Source organism: Schistocerca piceifrons, chromosome 11 (genome assembly GCF_021461385.2).
Source record: "Schistocerca piceifrons isolate TAMUIC-IGC-003096 chromosome 11, iqSchPice1.1, whole genome shotgun sequence".
NCBI classification, from domain to species: Eukaryota; Metazoa; Arthropoda; class Insecta; order Orthoptera; family Acrididae; genus Schistocerca; species Schistocerca piceifrons.
In genome coordinates, this window is record NC_060148.1 from 2,362,021 (window position 1) to 2,383,191 (window position 21,171).

General features: G+C 42.9%; 1 long non-coding RNA gene across 1 annotated transcript in view; it reads left to right on the top strand.

Moving 5' to 3' along the window:
* LOC124720294 overlaps positions 1–7,704 on the top strand; it is a 29,243-nt gene extending 21,539 nt beyond the window's left edge. Inside the window, exons 3-4 of the long non-coding RNA XR_007006118.1 lie at positions 4,858–4,969; positions 6,835–7,704. This is a non-coding gene — a long non-coding RNA (uncharacterized LOC124720294). The remainder of the gene's footprint in view (positions 1–4,857; positions 4,970–6,834) is intronic.
* The last annotated feature ends 13,467 nt before the right edge of the window (positions 7,705–21,171 follow it).

Genomic DNA, 21,171 nt, shown 5'->3' on the forward strand with positions numbered 1-21,171 from the left:
CTTTATGCTATTTGATATTTCACGCAACTTCAAAATGTAGTATCAATAATCGATACAGAAATTGTAAGTTCTTTGTCGATACAACTCTGAGGTCATTGGTCAGCAACGTGATTTTGGCCACTCGCGTTTTGGCTGCGGTCGAGAGTTGTTGTTTTTGTGTGTTTCTCGATAAATATGTGGTATCCACAGCGCACGTGGTACTTTATTTTTGTGATCAGAGATTTTCTAAACAAAAATAGTTGACTCCTGCTTCGTGATTTCTGGTAATAGTCAAAACCCACACCTTTTTCATCCGGAGCAGCAAAGGAATCGATCGTCGCCTAGATGACGAAGCCACGTGCACGGTGGCTATTCGGCAGCGTCGAGATAAGTGACAGCGTGGATTATCTCTACAGATTACTTTACATATGTCAGCCACACCGTGACGGTGTCTTTACGGGAATAACTTTGCATCGTAGTAGTGAGGGTCCGTGATAAGTTTTAACGAAGCTCACAATTTGCTGCACTGTTCGCAGAACTGATCGTGGCCGCTCGTTTCCGAGTCGAGTGGATGACTGAACCGGAGACTCTGAAGATTGTGTGACAAGCTAGGCTGTCACTTCCTGGACCTGTGCTATAGGGCTGAGAACTGCAGGGTCCCCTTAAATGAATCAGGTGTGCCCTATACGGCAGAGGGCAGTAGTCAGGTAGCAGACTGTGTGTGGGGTGCGATTTTTAGATTAGACGGCTCTCCGTCCAGTCCAGACAGTGATACTTGTACGATACAGGGAAGTATCAGTGTAAGATAGAAAGAAATGTCTCCCGCAGGTGAGAGTATTAAAATCTTAACGGTTAACTCTCGAAGCATTTGCAACAGTGCCAGAGTTCGAAGTGCTCGTGAAATGTGGTGAAGGTTGCATAACACTAGGTACAGAAAGCTGGTTGAAAACTGAAATTGATGGCGGTTAGATTTTCGGGAAAAATTTGAGTGTATATTGACAGGATAGGCAGTTGGGGAATGGAGGTGGTGTATTTGTTGCAGTAGAAAAGAGTCGTATCGACTGAGATAGGAATTGAAACTTCACATTGTTGGAGCGAGGCGCAGTATCGATGGCGGGTGTAAAATACTTTTATCCTTCTGTCACCCACCAGACTCGTCTCCTGATGTAACAGAAACCTTCAGAGAAAGCTTCGGTTCACTTGCACGTACGAGTTCCCCGATCGTACTGTAATCGTCGGTGGAGACTTCAATCGTCAGACAGTTAATTGGGAAAATTAGTTCTGTTTCTGGTGGGCACGATAAGACGAGCTGTGAAAATTTACTAAATGCCTTAACTGAAAACTACTAGAACAAATAGTTAAGGGCACCGCTCGTGATGGAAATGTGTTGGATCTATTGGCAACAAGCAGATCTGACTTCTTTGAGGATGTCAGCATCGAAACTAGTATCAGTGAGCGTGATGCAGTTGTGGCGACAGTGAGTACCAAAGTAAAAAGGACAACTAAAACAAGCAGAAACTAGATAAAAAATCAGTCGTGTCATATCTCACTGAAGAACTTCAAACTTCCAGCACAGTGCAGGAGTGTGTACAGGAACTACGGGTAAAGTTTAAAAGAACAGCTGACCATGTGCTGGATGGATACGTACCCAGTAGAACAGCTAATAATGAGAGAGAACCTCCACAGTATACAGCTACTGTGGAGAAACTTCTAAAGAAACAGAGTTTACTATGTAATAGGCATAAAACAAAGCGTCGGGCTACAGATAGAGAGATGCCGAATGAAATGTCAGCTGTTAAGAGCAGTGTGTGATGCCTTCAGTGACTGACAGCAGAATGTTGTAGGGTGATATTTCACAAAACCCAAAGAAATTCTGGTCATATGTAAAGGCTGACACCAAAGTTGTGTCCAGCCCCTAGCAAAAGAGCCAGGGACTGTAATTGAGGTTAGCAAACCAAAAGCTGAAATGCTTAACTTCATTTTCAAATGTTCTTTTACAAAGGGAAATCCAGGAGAATTACCCTAATTTAATACTTATAACACAGAAAAGGTGAATGGAAGCGAGTATTAATGGTGTTGAGAAAAAAATCTGAAATCCTTAAAATTGGACAGCTCTAGTGCCCTATGGAATCCTTCTGATTCTATACTGAATTTGCTGCCGAGTTAGCCCTCTTCTTACTATAATCTATTGTAGATCTCTCGAACAAAAGAACTCTGCCCAGTTCTAGGAAAAAAGCGCAGGCCACAGCCGTGTACAAGAAGGGTAGAAGTGATCCACAAAACAACTGTCCAATATCCTTGACGTAGGTTTGTTGTAGAATCTTAGAATGTATCCCGAGTTCAAACATTATGAGGTATTGTGAACAGTGTGACCACCTCAATGCCAGGCAGCACGGATCTTGAAAATGTCAGTCACGAGTAACCCAACTCGCACTTCTCTCGCAGACGTACTGAAAACTTTTCATCGAGGTAATCGGGTAGTTGCAGTATTTCTCCACTTGTGAAAAGCATTTGATTCGGTACCACAGCTCAGGGGTGTCAAGTGAAATTTGTGACCGAATTGGGGACCTTTTTGTGTGGAGGACACAGTGTGTTATCTTGGGTGGAGAGTTGTCATCTGATGTAGATGTAACTTTAGGTGTGCCCCAGGGAAATGTGTTGGGACCACTGCTGTTCATGTTGTGTATTAATAACCGTACAGACAATGTTAATAGTAAAATCAGACTTTCTGCAGCTGATGCTGTTATCTAGAATTAAGTACTATCTAAGAGAATCTGCATATTGATTTATTCAGTAAGATCCTGAGAAGATTTCAAAGTGGTGCAAAAATTGTAAACTTGCTTTAAATGCTCAGAAATGTAAAATTTTGCAGTTCACATAACGAAAAAAATGTAGTACCCTATGACTATAATATCAGAGTATCACTGCTGGAATCGGCCTACTCGTACAAATACCTAGGTTTAACACTTTGTAGGGATATGAAATGGAAAGATCACATAGGATCAGTTGTAGGCAAAGCAGGTGGTGGGCTTCAGTTCATTGGTAGAGTACTGGGCAAGTGCAGTCGGTCTACAGGCGAGACTGCTTACAAACCACTCGTCCGACTGGTTCTAGAATATTGCTCAGGAGTGTGGGACCCATACCAAATAGGACTAGCAGGGTATGTTGAACGTGTACAGGCCAGCACGAATGGTTTCAGGTTTGTCTGATTCGTGGTAGTGTGTCGCAGAGACTGAAGGAACCGAACTTCGAGACTCTGGAAGACCGATGTGAAATATCCCGAGAAAGTCTACGAACCAAGTTCCGAGGACTCGCTTTAAATGCTGACCCTAGGAATATACGACAACCCCCCTACGTATCGCTCAAATAGGGATCGTGAGGATAAGATTAAAATAATTACTGTTGGTACAGAGGCATTCGATCGTCTCGCACTGTGTACGTGAATGAAATGGGAAGAAACCCTAGTACTGGTACAGTGGGACGTACACTCTGCCATGCACCTCACAGTGGTTTGCAGATGCAATGCCTGAAGGTTTCAGTCCATTTCTTTATCGAACATTATAAATGCCTGACCACTTCCAGATATATTCCACTTAATACCGGTACTCTGGTTTTAACCATAGTATCTCTTCCGCTTAAAGTTGCATGCATACTGCCATCCATTTCATTGTAAAATATTAAATAATATAGTGGTATGTATAGAAGTCCACTTTAGAAATGTAGTATAGAGCAAGTAATGAAGTACACTCGTGTTCTACAATTCGTAAGCTACCTCACTGCTTCAATTAATCTTTTGTCATTCATTATAGAATTAAACATTTTAACAAAATAAACAACAAAATGGAACAAATTATACCAAATAACTAATAGAAATAACACAAAATGTGACAAAACAAAGTTAGGAGATCCATATGTCACTGTATATCAGAAGGAAATGCGTTTCTGGATCGTGTGATAAATGCGTGATGTCAGCCATCAAAACTTCCTTCCTGAGAAACCTCGACAGTGATTTGATGGCCAATGTGGATGCCGCCATTTGAAATGCATTGTGGAATGTTTAGACGCGACATGACGTGAGGTGACGTGATGGGCAGTGAAAACTGACCTTCATTAGAGCATTGACTACATACATTATCAATACTTCACTCTTTTCTGAAGCATCCGACTCATTTTGTACAGAGTGGACACTACAAGCACACAAATTTGTAACTCCGACTGGGGACCTTGTTTATTTTTGCTGCCCTAGGCCTGCAGTAGTTTAACTTGCCACTGCATCTCAATATATAAAAACCTTGAACTAATGGCAGTTTTCATACCAAGTGTTGATGGAAAAGCACATCAGCCTCACACTGTCAAAATTAACAGATCCAGTGGTCTTTCTAGCGATTATTGAACATTTCTTGTCACTTCAGATTTTGGTGATGCCTGCTTTGCTCCAGACTGCCGAGCAGAGAATGATTGAATGTAGTGTGGCACTGTCAATTACTGACTTTTGCTTATCCCTTGGGTAGCTGCCTCATTGTCATCATATGTATGCAATTGGACTGTATTTGGATTTAAATACATATTACTAAAATGTTTTCAGTGTTGAACTGCTGTTAGTGTGTGACAGTGGATGCAGATGCGTAGAAAATGCTGTGCGTGTACTTGGCTTGACAATATTTTATATCTTAGAAGCATGTCCAGTTGTTTGTGCTCAATAAAAACAGAAAACAAAAAATGTGATGATTACATGTTTACTGGCAATTCATAGTTAAGACAACTATGTAAATTAGTGTGAATCTGTGTGTGAATGATAATTAATGTGAAATCAATCTGTGTTAAAATGTTCAATTTGCTGTTAAGATGTTAATGATTCAAATATCTGTTTACGAACAGTTCCCTGCAGCACAAACCAAATCGGAGAAGTTGACGCCTGTGAACATTAATCGTCAGCCTATTTGTTGCCGCAATGGAAGAATCGCTGGACGCTTCGTTGCCGGTCGACACGGTAAGAATGGATCCCTTTTCATTTCGTTCTTTATTTCATTAATTTGTCCATTGTGATCCGTAGATTTCCTCGAGGCCAAATTCCAGGTCGCTGTATACAGCAACAAACTCAATTGGTACCCTGATGCATTTTTCATAATTTATGTGCAACATACGTGAGTAATACAAGGTGTAAAACTTTGCTTCTGCCATTTTTTTCCCCCGGCATTTGAGGCTTTAATGAAAGAAATTGGTTACACACGTATCATTCAAAGTATTTTCCATCGCTGGCCACTACGTTCTCCCATCTTCCGGGCAGTGTACGAATCCCACGTCGAAAAAATGGTTCATCTTTTGAAGTGATCCACGAATTGATCCAATTTGTGACTTCTTTGTGAGATCTGAAGTGTTGGTCAGCCAGGCCGTGCGCCATTGATCTAAACAGGTGATAGTCAGAGGGAGCAATGTCAGGACAATACGGCGGGTGGGGTACGACTTCCCATTTTAACGTTTCAAAGTACGTTTTGACCCTTTTGCAATGTGGGGTCGAGTGTTGTCATACTGCAAAATCCCTTTATCATACCTCCCACTGTATTGTCGCCGTTTGTCTTCGAACACTCTGCTCAAACATATTGTGTTTGATAACGAGCACCTGTGATTGTTTAACTTGGTTTTAACACCTCATTGTACACGACACAGAGCTGGTCCCACCAAATGCAGAGCACGATCTTTGAGCTGTGAATATTCGGTTTGTCCCCAGTCCCAATGCGATGCAGAAATCCCTTTCGTTTTTTGCCTCTGAAGCAACTGTTCACAAACGCCATTCAGTCTCTCTCGGTTTCAGCTCACACGGGACTCCAAGTTCCTTCTTTCTGAATCGTGCCCATAGCCTAGAGACGTTTTGAATAGGCTCGCTGTGTCACTCCCACTAATCGTGCCAATTCTTCCCGAGTTTGACTCGAGTGTTCACTTGGCAGTGTCTCCAATTCTGCATCTTCGAAAACATTCTCTCTTCCACCGCTATGCCGGTCTGCGAAGTTAAAATCACTCACGAAACGTTCTTTCACTTATACCGCACATAATAGAGAGCGTTCAATAAGACTAACCTGCAGTTCTCTTCATATTGAAACTAAACAGTAACACCTCCCGCAAATGACTAGAATTAGGCTCGTAAACTGACATTTTCAATCCAGAACAACTTTATGGTGCAGACACAAATCGACTAATGTTTGAACGAGGTTATGTTGACCGAGGGCCGAGCTAACTGCCTGACATCTGCGATCTGTTTCTTTCGACCACTACTTCCCATTGTCGCCACCTATCGGTAAACGGCAAAAGCAAAGTTGTACACCTAGTACGTATTGGAATACGTGTCGCAGACGTGTCTGTTACGATACAGCTTTCCTGAATTTACTTTGCAGTTTCAGTTATTGTGATGAAACGTGCTACAGATCACTCCTGTTACCACGCACTATATCCCGTATTCACGTTCGTTGGCTTCGTTAACTGCAGTCAGATTAGACCTCGTGCTATGCAACAGATCAGTCTGTGCACACCACCGAAAAACACCTAAAGGTTCAACTGTTAATGACTGATATTCGAGAGGTGTGAACACGAACTTCTGTTTGGAAAGCCCGAGAGATTTTTGAACAAAGTCAAAGGCAGTAGTTCAGGAAGTATCACATGTGGAAGGAAGACAGTATGAGGAGGAGAAAGGGTGGGGGTGGAAGGGGGGAAGAGGAGTGGATACATATTTCAGTAATTTGGTGGCACTTGATGTGTGGCATACCAGTCTTTTATTTGTTTTACTTACAGCATCGTATCACAGGCCTGCGTTACATGGCATGAATCCCCCTCAGAGTGTCAATTACTACCTTCCTGTTGTAGGCTATGGCGAGCTGGAGAGGTCTTCAGCAGCAGCAGCAGCAGCAGCAGCAGTCACTGGCGGCCGCGGACTCGACCACACCCACCCGCAGCGTCACTCCCACCGCGGCCACTTCACCACGCGCCGCAGCGGTCTGCAGAACTGCCTGCCTCTCGCTGTCCCTCACATCTCTGTTCACTCTGGGGACCGGCAGGAGCTTTGCGGCACCCTGTCTGTTGTATCCTGCCGCTATGTGGAGGCCCCCCTGCTGCCGCTTGTTCTGCATGTTGACGTCGGCCCCCGACTGCGGCAGAATTCCGCTGTACAGTGCGGTGGAGTGTAGCCGCATTCGCGCCGGTTGCTCGCGTCTGTTCCCCTGGCAGAGACCTCGAGGACTTTGGCCGCGTCTCCGTTCCCTGTGCATTTTGAATCTGCTTCTCGATGTCTTGCTCCTTTGCCGTATTATTTTCCACGGAAATGTGTTGCCGCAGTGGAAAATCTGAAAGTCTTTATAACCGTGCCAATTACGTGCTAAAAACCCAGTTGCGTGAGCAGCGTGTAAGACTTGACAACTTGGTCCAGTATGGGGAAGGAGATTTTGAGGTTAAACAGAATTACTTGACAACATTTGTAGAACTGAAAGTAATGTCAGAGGGTGGTGTTCCACATTACATCTGACTTGGGAAGCACCCTACAAAATCCCCTGTTCAGGGTTACCTTTGCTAACGCAGAAAACTAATTTTTGGCAGGCCACGTATTTGAGGCATATCCTGTAATTTTAATGTGCGGAATTTCAAATTGAACTGTGGCCTCGGGCGTAGATCCTTAAGCGGGGATTTGCATATTATTTAATGTGATTGAAGATATCTGAGTAAAACAAATTTTCATTTCAACATGTAAATGTATTCACTAAAACCATCTATTAACTTCACGTACAAAAATTGATTGTCAAAACTGTTAACAAGTCTGTTGGTGTTGAAATTCTGTTTAATGACTGAGTGTATAGCGGTGTTACTGGTTCACCTGTGAATTTACACACTGATAAACCACAGTGAAAACTCAAACTTTGAGATGGGATCAAAAAATACCTGGAATGCTGCAGTTGGATGTGCACGCTTTGTTGTTACGTGTTGTGGTACTAGGTGGTGTTGGTTAGGGGTATTCCACGTGGCTCAGGAAGCTGGCATCAGTTGGAGTTCAGTGGTTTGTTTGTTGTGCTCTGTTGTTAGTGTTTCTGTTCGCTTCCCTTGGCATTTAATGACACGGTTGACAACGAGCAGAGAGTCTGCATGAAATTTTGTTTCCTGTCGGGGAAAACTGCAGCAGAGACTATTGGGATGCTTCGGCAAGCCTTTAGTGACGATGCTTTGGAGAAATCGCAGGGCTAAGAGTGGTTCTTATTTCAGATCTCGCAAAACATCGACTGAAAAGTGCCACACTGTGGTTGTACTTAGACATCAAGAAATGATGAAAACGATTGCCACAATCAATCAAACTAGCAATTCTCAGAGGACGATTGACCAAATTTCTCAGGAAAGAAAAGTGTCACGGAGCACAGTCCAGTAAATCTTAACTGAAGATTTGCACACGAGACTGAGTCTGCAAAATTTGTTCCTCGCTCACTCGCAGGTGACCGAACAGAAAACCACGTTAATGTTTGCCACGGTTCGAAGAGTGAAATGCAAAACTGTCCAACTGCCGGATGAGAGTCAGTACTACGGGTACAATCTGGAGTCGAGGAGTAAAAGCGAGTGCGGAGCCAGTGGAAAACTCGAACATTGCCACGGCCCGAGAAAGCACGTCGAGTGCCGTCCGACATGAAAACAGTGTTTATCTATGTTTTTGATATGAATGGAATTGTTTACAGGGAGTGTGTTGTTCCAGACAGTTTGTGAGCTGATATTTTTATGAGGATGTGTTAGGAAGATTCGAAGGTGTGTGCAGTGAACATGGCCAGAACTGGGGAAAAATGGGAACCGGTTGCTCCAGCGAGACAATGCTCCAGCCGTCACAGCTCCGACAGGCCGACAGTCTGTGGCAAAACGTGACACGGTGCTTGTCCCTCGTCCACCCTCTCACCCACTCTCACTCTGTCTGACTTTTTTTTTATTTTCACGGACGAAGCGAAGTCCAAAAGGAAACTGAATTGGTGATGTAGATGACGTCAAAGAAAACGCACTGACGGCTTCGAACAGTATCCTGCCACGAGAGTTCCAGAACTGTTTCCGGCAGTGGCGAAAGCATCGGGCTAAGTGTACCGTTGCACACGGATGATACTTTGAAGGGGACTAAAATACTGTAAATGTAGGGTTCAATAAAATGCAAAATAAAAATTCCAGTTACTGTGCCCCCCTAGTAAACTCGCAATTACAGACAAAGTAGTGATCGAAAGCTCGGTGTGTAACCTCAGAAATTTGCATTCGACACATGACTGTCGATCTCGAGACGGGCAGTAGCGTGTAATTCCACAGTGCCGCTTAAAATGCTCGCCACATTTGCAACTGTGGTGTTCCGTGCTGTCCTCTGCTGAGGTGCGGTCCCTCTGTGGACGGCACTCGGTGAAAACTCTGAGGTGCCGCAGTTTACGTCCCGACTCGAACTGACAGGTCCCACGTGGAATTGACCGTGACCCAATTCGGAGGCATTGCGTGCTCTGCCACGACTCAATGCCTAGTCCCCGACGTGGCCACCGCCGGTACGGAATGGCTAGTCTTCGAAATTTTGGTAGTGTGTTATACCCTGCGAGAAGTGCTGGATGCTCCCCTTCACCTTAAAGGCGAGACGAGGGGACCATTTCCTGCCCGTTTCCCGGACGTAGGGATTCGAGGAAACGAACTCACCACTGCGGCTGCCGAGGAGGCTTGCTCCCTTTCTGACTCTCGCTCACTGTCGAACAACCCCCCTCCGTGTACGCTGTCCCCCCATTTCTGACCGGGAAGGCCACGTGTCGGCAGGACTTTCAGTTGTTGAAAGTGAGGAGTAATGAACTACGTTCTGTAAAACGTTCAGTGTGTCCTTGGGTTACTTCCTTCCACCTGGGAGGGTCTGAAGGAGTAACCGTTATACAGCTCGTAGTGGAACATTCTACATTGACACGTGGCTTCTTTTTAAGATGCAAGACTGCCCCCAGCTTGTCACTGATGTGGGACACAGACATCAGCATGAGGTATTTTGAGTGTGTGTTATATGTCGATACGAGTGTCGATCTGGCTCTCCCATAGGACTTGCCCTCTATTGTAACTGATAATGAGGCGAGTAGTGTTCGTGTTTCAAGATTTTGTCTGATTTCCGGAAATTTTTCCCTAATATAGAATGTCAGATTTTAACGTGTCACAGAGTGGCTCGGTCACTGATTATTTATAAGTAGTCACCTAGCGACACACACCTGACTCCTTGTTAATGATGTCTTTACTTCATCCACTATTTCATCTAGTTGTCGTGCAGCATCTCGTCGGGATTTTATTACGGGCTTTCCTGCAGCTCACATTATTGTGGTTGCCTTACAGTTCTCGAAGGGGAATGCAACTCGGTTTTCCATTTTATTGCCGTTTTTTGAAATAAGATTGTTCTCTGTGCTCGTCGGTACATCATTAACACGAGAGCACTGACGGCCTGGCTGTTCGGTGCCTTTAGTCGTAAATAGTCATCTCATTCCCACCTGACAGTGCAGTTACCAAATTAAAGAACACTGCGGCCCAACAGCAACTGCTCCCCCCCCCCCCCCCCCTGCCGCCCCCAACTGGAGAATCTCGTCAAAAATAGCGCATCACGTCTGAGGTCAGTCGCAAAATAACTCGCCCCTACTACTAAAAACACTCTCCTCAGCTTTGTGTCTGACGTTCACTCTCTGATATGCCAATCACGCGTTTTCTGATCTATGTTGCTGGCCTAGCACCAGGGTTTTATCTGCAGCATCGTATGACAGAACTGTGTTACACGGGACAAGTCACCATCACTGTACCGGGTTCCACTGTCTGGTTGCAGACCAGGGAAAGCTGTTCATTGTACTGGCCACAATCGCAAAGGTGGATAACACTTTGGTGCACCCCCCCCCCCCCCAGGGGGGAGGGGGGGAAATAACGTCATTTCCATGAATAAATTCATAAAACTAGTAGTTTATTAACGAAAGTGAACGTATTCAGTATGCCATTATTCAGTATGTCTTAACAATCAAAATGTCCAAAACTGTCTCTTTACTTTTTAAAGGTGACATCGGAAAGATGTGCTCCCATTTGGTGTTCACACTCTAACAGCCTGTTACGAAAACTCTGCAATGCGCGGTGTAGGAAATCTCGGGGAGTGCCAGTGATTTCATTTTCAATGTTCTCCTTCAGTTCATGGATTGTTGCAGGACATGTACGGTACACCTCGCCTTTAAGATATCCCCACAGGAAGATGGGATCTCGCAGGCCGTGCAATGTCACCGTTACGTGAAATAATGCGTCTTCCAAACAATTGACGAACTGCTGCCATCGATTGTCGAGCAGTGGGTGACGTGGCTCTGTCCTGCTGAAACCACACGTTTTCGACGTTAAGATTAAGCTCGTACAGTCTCGGTGTAATGAATGTTAGAAGCATTTCAACATATCGAGCGGATGTTACTGTCACTGCACTATCATCCTCACGTTCAAAAAAATAAGGGCCGATAACACCGTGACATGATTCAGCACACCGTATTGTGACCTTGGCGCTATGTAGTGGTCGCTGTTGAAACTCACAAAGATTGTCCTGTGCCCGATAACGAAAATTCTGTTTGTTCACGAATCCGTTCAGGTGGAAATGGGCTTCGTCTGATATCCATAAGTTACCAAGGAAATTCGTGTCCTCGTTGATTTTAGCCAATATCTGGCTACTAAACTCCACATGTGTTCGTGTAAGTGTTGCGCAATCTGAAACTTATAGGGATGGAAGTCTAATTCGTGCAGTATTCTCCGTAAGCTTCGTCGCTTAATCCCTAGCGAAGATGCGTGCTGTCGAACGGAGCGGCGAGGACTTCTCTCGATTGCAGCCCTAGCAGCTGCAATGTTCTCTGGGGTACGTACCGTTGGAATGCTACCTGGAGGTTTCTTTTCAAGGCAGATCCTGTTTCTTCAAAATTACACACCCACGTTGTAATCGCATGCGCAGATGGGACACGTCCGTGACGTCCGAGCTGGTAATGCTGTCGGAATGTTCTCTGTGCGGCAGTCGAACTATCACCATTTTTGTAAAACGCCCTCACAGCTACTGCACGTTCCGCACCAGTCCAGTTCTACACGATTACTAAATGCCAATGCGTTAACATCAGTTGTGCAAAGTTTCCAACATCTGCTGGTGCTACAGTGCTGCCAACTGTAACGTTCAAAATTTCCCGTTCCCCTACGCCACCCTGTACAAACATAAAAACAGTGCATGTGCGAGATATACCTAGTGGCAACGTTAGTCAGTTTAGGAATATTAGTGTCTCTAGAAGGAAGCACAATGCTTCACGTTCGGATTTTGTCGGTGGAACTGATAGTCTCTCTCTCTACATGTCTATCCCATATCTGCATCAAGTCATCAGCACTATAGATTGTAAATCACGAGACTGACTTCAAAAATATTGCACGAGGATATGAAAATTTCAAAATACCTTCAAAGAAGAAATCATTTACGGAGTGTGTCTGTCGACAAAATACACGTGTATTGACGGTGCCGATTGTGGACCGTGTGAGATTTACATTACTGCATTACGGATGGAAGGAAACTTGAGGGTCGTCTCAAACCGTTACTTCGAAAGTGTGAATTTTATGCAAACTCGATTCTTTTTCTTCGACCGACTGCGAAACTAGTGCCGTCGGCTGTGGGCAGCTAGCCGCCCCGTCTCGTCAGTCTTCCCTTCTCCAGACATCCGGGGAAGCCCCGGGAGATCGGCTCGACGGCGGTGTCCGGCAGGCGAGAGTACGCGTGCCGTGAGGCCGGCACTGCACGGTCTGCCACGTCCTCCGGTATCGAACCCAGGACCGATTAGTCTTGACGAGCCTCCTTGTGGAGAGGGAGCTCACAATTGTCTGCAGCTGGCAGTAGTTTTGCCCACTCCCACTCCCCTTCCCCTTCCCCTGCGGCAGCTCACCCGTGTACACTTCACGGAGGAGATGGTGCCTGACGACAACCTCAGTGTCCAGTATGTGGTCACAGTCTCTGGCAAATTGTGATGCACTGGTCTGCAGCCGCACGAGTGCGAAGGCGGGGCTGTTAATGACAAGCGGTGCTCTTATCTTGCCGTATCTGGTAATCATTTTATGGAACGTAACATAAAACTGCTGAATTTCAGGTGGAATTTTATTAAATTAAATCAGATACAGAGTAAGGAAATAAACATTTGAATTTATTACATTCTTACACATTCGAATGAATGTTGGAGGTTGGCTTCATGTGAAAACACTGTGGCAAATCTTAGAGATATACACGGTGAGTAGAAAACGTACGTCACAGCCTGGATAGACTCAAAATAACTAATTATGGAAAGGAATGAAAGCGGTCTTGTCAGGTGACAAGCATAAGTGTTTTTTCATACCACAGTTTGCACGACATTTTAGAGGCCCCTGCTGCAGAGAGTGTGTGTGTGTGTGTGTGTGTGTGTGTGTGTGTGTGTGTGTGTGTGTGTCGCTTCTGACTTTTTCTTTTCTGTCGGCACCTGTTGTTTGAATCTGTCGGGGTGTGGTGTATTACGTGGTAAACCTGTCACATTTCTAGTACTTATTTAACCAGTTAAAACATTAACTCTAAATTCCTAGTCGTAATCTCATACCGGTATACATCGCAACTGATAAATGGACAAAATACAGAAACAAATATTAATCGCGGCCTTCACGATTTTCTGTCAGTTGTATAGAACGGTGTCAGCTTTCAGTGCATTCTGTATTTGCACGATATGTGTTAGCTGTGTCAGGATAAGAAATTTGCTTCATGCTGCCGTCAGTCTCGTTTCTGTTCACGACAGAAACGTCATCTGGAGAATTGATCGTAGTTAAAAAATTGTCCTTCCATTGTTATACAGGATATTCCATCATTCCTTACTGGCCAATTAGATTCCGTTCTACTGAGTTCTTCGTGCTTCATTTGTGCCAAACCTTTGTGGTCACACATGAAGGTACCACAACTGTGTATCCCATGTTGTTTCAGCTTTCTGCTAGTGGCAAACTTGTAAGGCAGTTGTCAGAAATCGTGTGGTAACCTTCCATTTCCAGACCCTAGCACAAGTCAGATACAGCTCTTTGCCCTAAATTATCCTCAGCTCTATCTATTTTTGCAGTGTACACTTAAAAATCACAAACTATTCATCGGCCTGAAGCCTTACTGTAAATGCGCTTCTGGTGGGTTTTTTGGGCACGTATTATTTATAAATAATACTACCTTTGAATGTCGCCTTGCATTCGTCAACTGCTTGATGTGGTCAAACGTAGCTCTTACTTTATAAAAGTATACCATAATTTGGAGACTCTCTTCGTGGCGTCATGTTGTCGTTGTTGAAATGGATGTGTGTTAGTAGCCCTCCAAAACTTTTTAGGGGCATGAGTGAACTTGTACAGTTGTCCCTCAACTCTTTACAGCAAGACCAAGTGTCACAGTAACTAAGGGGGCATTTTATTCCCACGACAATATTATTTGCTAGAAAAACACTTTGTTTTTGGTTACACGTGTGGCTTTTTAGGTGGCATGCAAGTTAGTTTGAAGTGTTAAATGTTCAATCAAATCATAACCGAAAAACAGAAAGCAAATTATGCTGTGCCATGTTGCTACCTTCATCTTCCAATTTGCCCATTACACCAACATAAACATTGAAGTTGGGACACTTTGTACTACCACAATAAATTTTACTCCATGTATTAGTGGCAAGCGAAGACAAAGGCAAGCCATCACCACTGCTAAAACTATGATGATCATAATCACTTCACTCTCAGAAATGATTAGGTCTCCCATTTTTTATATTTTTTCTGATCAGTTTTACAATGATTTAGGTGTGTTATGTTGCAAATTTATACAGAAAGAAACAAATTTCTTGCAAATTTGTCATTTGTTCCATGAAATAATTCTGTAGTAAAGTTTACTGATAATATTTTTGTTTAGTGATATATGATAGCCTGTGTTCATTTACACAGCAGTCTAGCACACATAGGGAAAGTTTACAACCTAATTGTTGTTGTTTTCTGACATACTGCTAATAATAATAATAATAATAATAATAATAATAATAATAATAATAATAATAATAATAATAATAATAATAATTACTACTCGTGTTGGCATTTAGTCCCGCCACGTTAGACGAGTAACCGCAGAGGACATTTAAATTCGGGTCCTCTACCGCACATCTTATACTGCCTGAGTCGCCCGTTGCCCTGGAAAAAGGCGATAACCAGGGATGAGGTAGAAAAGGGCAGTTTTATGGGTAACTGCTGTGCGGTCTGCCAAGGGGCTCATCGTATCTCCCGCAGGAGAACTTGGATACTAGTTCACGCGTGAACCGACACCTCTGACGACTACCCCAGCAGCTACCCCATGGCTCCCTTTAAAGGGGTACTCGTTTTAACAAGATTTCTCTTGTCACATTGACGAGTTACTGTCAGAGGTCGCTTGCGCAATCCTCTACCACACATCTCCTGCATACCAGAAAGTGCCCGTTGCCCGTGGGTTCTACCTATTGAGGCGCGGGATTGGGTAGCTTCCGGCAGTTTTGTGAGTAAACGCCGTGTGGTCTGCCAAGGGACATCGCCGTTACCAAACAGAGTTCGGATACTATTTCACGCCACCACGTGAACCGACACCTCAGACGGCTATCCCAGCGTTTACCGCTTGTTCGCATGGTCTTTTACCACCACGCTACTCGTGTTAGCGAGACTCCTCTTGCAGCGCGTGACGGGTTTCCGACGAGGTCGCCGACGCGATCCTCTACTGCATTGACGATCTGCCAGTCTCGCCCTTTACGACCTAACTCGTGTGAGCTAGGGATCGGGTAGAAACGTGACAGTTCTAAGGGTCGTTGCCATGCAGTTGACAGGGTAACATCGTGGCCAAATGGCTCTCTGTTACTAGTGATTCCCACGTTAAAGAACGTGGCCCGACTCCTCTAACGATGGCCCTGGCCAACAACCCTTCAACTGTGGACTGGTCTGGCATCACCTGTTCGGCATATTCGGTAGCAACCCTCCACTACAGAGGGCCCCATAACAGTCACTTATTCAACATATTCGTGACGGTCTCCCACCATATGAGACCGGACCTGGTTCCAACTCTTGTTTGCCCCCCGACGGCAGAAAAGGGGACTTACTACGAGGTCGGCCTGTAGATCCTGCGTGGCACTGCCTGTTCAGTATATTCAGCAGCAACCCTCCACTACAGAGGGCCCCCAGAGAAGCCCACGGGGCCTCGGTCCGGAGCTACCTATTGACATACATTCGGCAGCTACCTCCTATTACGGGAGGCGTTCCCCTATCCGCGTAGCGTGGCCAGCGCTCGGACCTGGTTCCGACACTTAGGTTGCCCTTCGATGGGTCTTACGGCCACAAGGTCAGTCTTCAGGTCCCGAATAATAATATGTGTAGAAGAACTGAAGACTCTTTTACTTCATCTATGTTAAACACACTGCATAGAAAAATTAGGACATTTATACATTATTGCAATTCTGAGTCTTAGTCTGCACGTTTTCTTCTGTATTTTCAGCACTACACTTAATTTTCTTTTTCCTTCTTTCAGGAAAATTAGACATTCCAACTAGTCTTGCGCATAACAGTTCGCGACTGGGAATGTTCAGTTTAGCTCACGGTTCTGTTGCGAACTAGGTCGCTCTTTTAGTTCGTTAGCTCCCATCTCGATTTCCGGAAAGACAGTTCACTCCCTTTGGTACCGCTGCTGCACACGCTCTTTTATTTGTTATGCTGGTCTTTTAAATAATGACCAGTGGTACCAATGCCTGTATTATCACAGTTTTATGTCGAGTAATTAGACTTAGGAAGGGCAAATAAACTAGTTATTTATACAAATGGGTAAAATGGGGTAGTAAACCACTTTACTTTATGTACAGTGCACTTGTAGTATTTTAATTTTAAAAAATATTTATTTATTTATTAGTTCAGTGTAGGAATATTACTTACAGAATATGCTAAATGCTTTTTTTAATCTTCTTCTTATTCTTCTTCGCGGATGGATCACTTAGGACCACGCGTAATCAACATTCGTTGGCCTTTCTTTTAGCCCAGTATTCCTTCATAAACAACGAATGGGCTAGCTTTCGTTGTGTAGACCATGTATGTCAGTTAGGTTTTTCTCTCTTCTTCCTCAAAACCCTGTGTGTTTGTGATTTTTCTGATTTCATTTCTATCATGTAGATTTGGAGACCCTAAATATCTGAGGTCTTTTTCCGTCTGTTTGTACCAGTTCGGTCTTGTAGTTTTGTTCTTTAAAAATGTATGGATTTTGTGCATTAACCTGTTTGAGTCCATTCTTTCTAAGTGCCCCATGAATTGGATTCTTCTCATGTGCTTTGTGTCTGTTATTTTGGAGATATTTTTATATATTTCTGCATTGGGTTTTGGATAATGTACCCCATCTTTAGTTCTTGGTCCTAGGATTTTCCTCATTATCGCACGTTCTTTCACTTCTAATTCCTCTTTCAGTATTCTGTGTTGAAAGTTTAGTGTCTCAAATGCGTAGAGAGCTTCGGGTCTAATTACTGTTGTATAGTGTCGTATTTTGCAGTTCCATGAGACTTTTTGTTGTAGGTGTTTTTTGTTAACTGAAACGCCGTCTCCATTTTCTGGACTCTTGCTCTGACAGATTTCTTTTCATTACAATTTTCTGCAATCCATTCACCTAAATATTTAAATTCTTTTACTCGAGAGATGTAGTTATTACCAATTTTGAGATCAGAGGGCGCATCTTTGATGTCAGTCTGAAATTTTGTTTTTTCAAATGAAATTTGTAATCCTATTTTAGCTGCCTTTTCTTGTAATAATTCTAGCCGTTTCTGTGCATCGGTAATGTCTTGTGCAATCAGTGCCACGTCATCAGCAAATGCTAAACAGTCTAGTTCTTTGTCGTACTCCTGTGTCTATTTCAAATTCTGTGCTTTTTTTTAAATAAAAATACACTTTCATAAATAATAGACTTTTTTAAAGTTTTGGAAATAACCAACAAAAATATTTCTGCTTTAGCTACAGGTTAAGTACTATATGGCACAAGCAATAATACTTTCATCATTAACAGAAGAAACACTAACACTTCTAATTTGCTACCGAACAATTAGACATAGAAAAAATAACTATGACCGACTGAGTGAGATTATATTCTAAAGCATACATTTTGTGCTTTGCATTATCATTCTTTAAATAATCAGTCTTCTAATTTTCAAGTGAAATATTACAAAAATGTACATATTATTATGTAAAAACATTAATTTGGAAACTTTGTTCATTGATAATGTTATTCGTTCATTAAGGATTTTTTCCGTAACAGAAAAAACGCGTTCACAGGGCACTAATGTCTCTACTATGCAAAATCTCTTTAACACACATGCATGTACATGAGGATGTAACTGAAGACGCTCGTGCCACCACTCGAGCGGATCTTCTTTTCGATCTAAATACTCTTCGTTGAGGTATTTATAGAGTTCGCGAATACCGGCAGCAAGTTGGTTATCTGGTCTAGTGATTTTTCTTGTTTCTTGGTCATACTCGTCCCATATAGTCTTTTTTTATTTTCATTACTGCTGCTACTAGAATAAGACGCCAAAGGGTCACTAGCAGTAGGATCAGCCACTAAAATATCTCGATTCTCCCTCTGAGGTAACTGCACTCTACCAACTTTATTCTTGATTTCTAAGCACGTGATTTTTTTTAAAGCCAACTGCAGGCTTTCTCTCCGTCTCGCTGTTGTCCGTCGGTCTTCGGAAAAGAGCAAACGAACTAAGGAGCTAGGTTATCCGTGAACTGTTTCGTGTACTTCGCCTGTGGGAATGCTCTCTCGAACTAGTTCGTTCACGAACTACATGAGATTAATTCCAAATAACATTTGTCCTATTGATTTGTCAGCAAGTACTGTTTCACCTTATACCAGCATCCAGAGATGAGGTGTCCCTTGAGTTTTCTTTTGAACATGCTTAGTTGCTTGATGCTCTTGATACTAGGTGGTAGTCTCTCTGTTTAGAGGTGCTGTACACTTTACCATTAGAAGTATTCTCTCATATATGTACAGACTTGGTACAGTTAATATTTTAAATTCCTCAAATTTGTTTTTGCAGGATTCTCGAGGCATTAGTTTAGCTGTGCATGTAATGGCTTTCTTTTGAAGCTTTAGGATTTTTTTATTCATGGACATCTGCTGCATCACCTCGTGTTGGGGTACAGTAAAATACGTGTGGGAAGGAAAGTCCATAGTACATATTAAGCAAGGTTTCTGTGTCCACTGTACAGCAATTTTTTTTCATTACAAATATATTTGTACTTATTTTGGAACAGATCCTGTCAGTGTGGTTTCCACATGAGACATTTGTCCACATCTACACCCAGAAAACTGTTACAGTCCACTGATTCTAAGTGTACACCCCAATACACTCTGTAAATTCCTCTGATCTGTTGGTTTTGTTTGTTTCAAAATTTGTAAACATAGTCGTCTTCCTGTTGACCAATAAGTCAGTATCTGTAAAATACCTTTCTGCCATTTGTAAGTTTTTACTGGCTCTTTTTTCCAACTCCGTCACTGAGTCACTACATACTAGTGAAGTTGTCATCGGCATGCATGATCACTTTATTTACAGCAGTGGGCATATCATTGATATAAAGATAGAGCAGAGATTGTAGTACTGAATCCTGACCTACTGCACAATTTACCTGCAGAAAATAAGAGTAAACATTTCTCTCTGTATTTCCAGATTTTTATTTTATTTCAGTACACTGTTGTCTGTTTCCAGCAGCTTTCTCTCTTGTGCCATAGCAGTCCAGATTCTGTAGGAGTTTAATGGCAGACACAATCAAAGGCTTTTGAACGGTCTAAATAGACACTAGATACTTTCTTTTGATGATCCATTGCCTCACTGATGTGTGTTACAAAGTTTGTCATCTGTAATCACTGCTTTTACCATTTAGACAAAACAGGTGTGACGGTTATTGGCCGACCGTTTCCACGGTCTCTTATATCCCCTCCTTTGAAAACTGGCACATCTTTACTTCAAACACTTCGGGAATACTCGTTGCTTCATTACTAAATGTATCAGGAATGCTATAGGTTTAGCAACATATCTAGCACAGTGTGTGACTGTTTTTTCTGAAATGCCATCCACAAGTCCTGTATTTTTATTTTTTAGTGCTACAATTTTTTCAAGGTTCATCTGTAGGAAGGACATATCAACTCTCAGCCACATTTTTAGGACTTCCCAATCTTTTTGATGCTGATATGTTTTGTTTTAGAAGTTTCTCCAGTATAGCTATATAGTGCTGGTTGAAAATATTGCACACTATTTGTGGATAGGTCACTTATTTCCCTTCTCTTGTCAACTATATTTGTATTTTTCAAGGCATCCGATTCTTTTCTGTTTCCATTTATGTACTTGCAGACTGTTTTAGAGATGTTAGATTGTATTTTAGATTTTTTTGTGGCTTGCCTTTGCTTCTCTTATCATACCAGTGTATGCTTCCTTCTTACACTTGTAAGCCTCAAGACTGACCTGACATTTTCCTTTCTGATGTTTCAAAGAGTTAAATCAGTTCATCTCTTGCTTTTTAATTTTTGTAGTAAACATTTTTTTTTTGTGTGGTGTAACCCTAGTAGTTCTGTATATTTTAGGACAATCTGTCCCTATGTAGTGTCGTAATTCAAGATTCCCAGCTCTTTTTTGCACTCTGTTCTATGTACACATCGTACCACGCTATTCTTCTAGCAAAAATTCTAGCCTGCTCAGATTTCTAAGGTTAGTTTGTCTAAATTCAGCCACTTCCTTTTTCCTCTGTTTTTATGTGATCTCGCAGTTAAGTTGTTTGTCCAAAATGGTCTGCAACAACAGTAGTAATAACCTGTCTGTAGGTATATTTGACAGATCATGGTCTATTAATGTGCCAGATGTGTCTGTAAGCCGTGATGGATTTGTCACATGAAACTGGAGGGTGTCTGTCCTTACGATGCCTTGAAAACTCCTTGTGTAGCCACTGACTTTAAGGATATCTACAGGGTGAGTCACTAACTGTTGCCACAATAACAACTCAAAGTATGATAGGAGCTGAAAAGTTTGTGGGACAAAAGTTGCCTGGGGCAATGGGGGCCATAATATGTTGGTTTTTTGTTGCTAGGTGGAGTTGTCATAGATATGAAGGTCAACTTTGCCATTTTAAATGGAATGCTATAGTTTGGTA